Below are 3,554 nucleotides of genomic sequence, written 5' to 3' on the forward strand. Positions count from 1 at the left end.
TAATGTGAAACTGTTGTGCTCCCTGCCATGAAAAAAATGAATAAACAATAACGAATGAAGTATTAAATATTCTAAAGCATTAAATTAACCCTGAAGAGTACAATAAAATCCTTCTCAGTAATTCATGTTTTTTTTAGTTTTAAATAATGCAAAAATAAGTTTGTAAAATTTAAGTAAAAGGCATTTTATAAGATACAAAGAATTTTGAAGATGTTTATAGAAAATGTATATTATGAAAAACATATGAAAGGTTTTCAAAAATTATTTGGTACTAAAATAAACTCATATTTTTACTTCCACTGTTTCATGAATTTTTGAAGTTCCTTTGTGTAATAAGCTATTCATAAAAAGTTTGATATATTTAGTTCAAAATCTACCCTGGATTTGGTTGAAATGGAAAACTATTTTAAATTGGGCCACAAGATGGTGCTATCACAAAACAATTTCAATGATAAACCGCTATGTCTAAATTATTTGTACATCTCTTGAGATTCTTTCCAAGTGGCACCTTTAAATTTTTAACATTCTCATTCATCAGTACCTTCTTGCAATTTAGTTTGTATTCCAAGATCTGCTTCCGATCTATTTTCCTCCCACTGATTGTGGATTACTACCCCACGAAGGAGACCAATTAAATCCGTTTTTGTGAAAACCCTATGCAGTGTTGGTAAAATAATCTTTCAAAAATAAGAAATGACATACTTTTATTCGGATTAGGTATTGTTATTTGTCACTTAATTAACAGAAGAGAGATTTTCTCTCCCTGTACGCACAGGGTCAATTAGTGTCACTGTCACATACAGAGCCAGCATTTGGGGAAATGACAAGCTCAATAACAAGGCAGAAGAATGTTCTCAATGTTTTCATTAATTTGGTCAGGTCCGGCTCCTTCCTCACCATCTGGGTCGCCATGTGTTGAAATCAGGTGGTCTCGCTTACAGAGGCAGCAAACAATTAAGGACCTTATCCAAGATGCACAGGAACCGAGAGGAATCCTTAACGAAGTGTTGTTCCTCGCTGAGGTGACATCCCTCACCCTGCATTCTGTTGTTTTGTGTCCGAAGGGCTTGGCTACTAACTGAGTGTGACTGTGTCGTGAGGCTCAAAAAAAAATGCTGCCACTTGTCTGGACTCTAAGGATAAAGTCTGAGGGTCCCGGAGACCCTCCGTGTATCATCAAAAGAATAGCAATTTGGGAGTTTGTTGAAGCAGAGACTAAATTGTACTTGAAACTGCAGCGGCTAATGGCCCAAAGATAAAGGCTGACATACTCTGCTCTGTCAAGATTATTCCATTGCAACTTTAGAGAAAAAGATTTCCCAGAGTGTTTGTGGAAAGTTATTTTTGCTGTATGTGGTGGAGAGTTTATTCAGGAAGTAAGTTCAGGATGAGAGGTGGGCAACCGTGTCTCACACTGCTCTCCAGTGGTAGCCGGAGCAGCCATGGGCAGTACCTAAGCCAATGTGCAGGACTGCATTCCAGTCTGAATGTTAGTTACAGAAGTAGGTGGAATCCAGCACATCAGAACCAGGCTGGCTCTGTAGCCTAGTGGTTAAGGGAGCTGGATCCCACACATAGCTGACCACGTTTGAATCCCAGCGGGTGCATGTACACATGTGCCCCAAATCCCTATGAGATGGAGAAGGAATCAGGACACTACCATGCCCCATTGTGGGGGGCTTTCTCCCTCTCTTCCCACCCCACTGTTCTTAACTAATAAGCATACACCTTCCCTATCAATTTAAATAAATAAATATGTAGAAATCAATTAAACAAAATAAGTTAAGATTTGCACACTGAAAGCTTATACAATATTGTTGAAAGATGTTAAGGCAGACCTAAACAAATGGAAGGCTATTCTAGGTCCATGGATTAAAAATATTAATATTGCTCTTTCTGACCATACAAGATGGCAGGTGAAAAAACTGTGAAGCAGGGGAACCAGCAGTTAGCGTAATGACTATGTCGCTGGACTCCCACGTAGTCGACCACGGCTCGCGTCCCGGACTCGGTGGCTTAAAACTCACGCCGGGCGCGTGTGCGTGCGTGCCCAAGATTCCGAGGGGAGAATGGAGGAGAAGGGATTGCGGTGTGACCATCCCCCCTGGGGGGTGATTTCTAGCTTTCTGTCTCTATGTTTCTCTCTCTGTCTTTCTGGCGAGCGCATGCGCCCTATAGCAAAAAAACAAAAACAAAAACAAAAACAAAAAACTGTGAAACAGGATACTAAGGATATCTGAAGCCAAGAAGGCTGATGCCAGGTGAAAAAAGGTGACTCCAAGGCTAAGAAGCCCAAGAAGGGGAAGCCCCATTGCAGCTGAAACCCACTCCTATTCTGGGGCATTGGCAGATACTCCCAGTCTGCCATGTATTCCAGGAAGGCCATGTATTAAGAAGAAATACTTGGCCACTAAGTCTAGGATTAAAAAGAAAAATGAGAAAGTTCTTGCCACTCTCACAAAACCGGTTGGTGGGGACAAGAATGGTGGTACCTTGGTCGTTAAACTGCACAAAGTGCCTAGGTATTATCTGAAGATGTGCTTTGAAAGCTGTTATGCCATGGCAAAAACCCTTCAGTCAACTGTGAGAAAACTTTGAGCCAGCATCACTCCTGGAATCATTCTGATCACCCTCATTAGACGCCACAGAGGCAAGAGTGTGGCTTTGCTGAAGCAGCCGAGCAGTGGCTTGCTACTTGTGACTGGACCTCTGATCCTCAATGGATTTCCACTGCATAGAACACCTCGGAAATCTGTCATCGTCACCTCCACGAAAACTGACATGAGCAAACTAAAAATCCCAAAACAGCTCACTGGTGCTTACTTTAAGAAAAAGAAGCTGTGGAAGTCCAGACATCAGGAATGCGAGATCTTCAACACAAAAGAGAAATACAGAGGATTTCCACAAAAGGATTACAGAGCAGTGTAAGTTGATCAGAAAGCTGTGGAGTCACAAATTTTACTAAAAATCAAATCTGTTCCTCAGCTCCAGGGCTACCCACAGTCTGTGTTTGACCTCACAAATGGAGTTTATCCCCACAAATTGGTATTATAAATTTCTTGTCAAGAATCTAGTTAATTAACTGATCATAAAAAAATCTTAATATTGTCAAGATGACAATACACCCCTAATTCATCTATAGATTTATAGATTCAATGTACTCCCTAACAATATCCCAATTATTGTCAAATAATAAGCTGATTCTAAAATTCGTGTGGAAGTATGAAGGGCCAGAATAGTCAAAACAATTTTGAAAAGAACAAAGTCGGAGGGCTCACCATTCCCAATTTCAAAATTAATACAAAGCTACAGTAAACAAAACAGTATGGAACTGGCATAGACATAACGATTTCCTGGCAAGAGAATATAGAGCCACTGTTCTTGAATGCAGAACATATTTATATTCCTAATTCTAGATTATCATTATGGGGATTCTTTTCTTCAAGTGTGTATGAAGCATTTTATGAGGCACAGAGCTTAACAAGGCAAGGTTCCTGCCTGTGTGGGGCTTACGGGTTCACAATCTCCCGAGGAAAACATACAACATTCAAGTC

The 3,554-nt window shown here is 40.3% G+C and overlaps 1 pseudogene; it reads left to right on the forward strand.

The window, feature by feature from the left end:
* Nucleotides 1-1,387: 1,387 nt before the first annotated feature.
* On the forward strand, nt 1,388-3,054 carry LOC102499848 (60S ribosomal protein L6 pseudogene; annotated as a pseudogene).
* Nucleotides 3,055-3,554: the final 500 nt, after the last annotated feature.

This window comes from Tupaia chinensis, unplaced genomic scaffold, assembly GCF_000334495.1.
Source record: "Tupaia chinensis unplaced genomic scaffold, TupChi_1.0 Scaffold000161_4, whole genome shotgun sequence".
Taxonomy (NCBI): domain Eukaryota; kingdom Metazoa; phylum Chordata; class Mammalia; order Scandentia; family Tupaiidae; genus Tupaia; species Tupaia belangeri.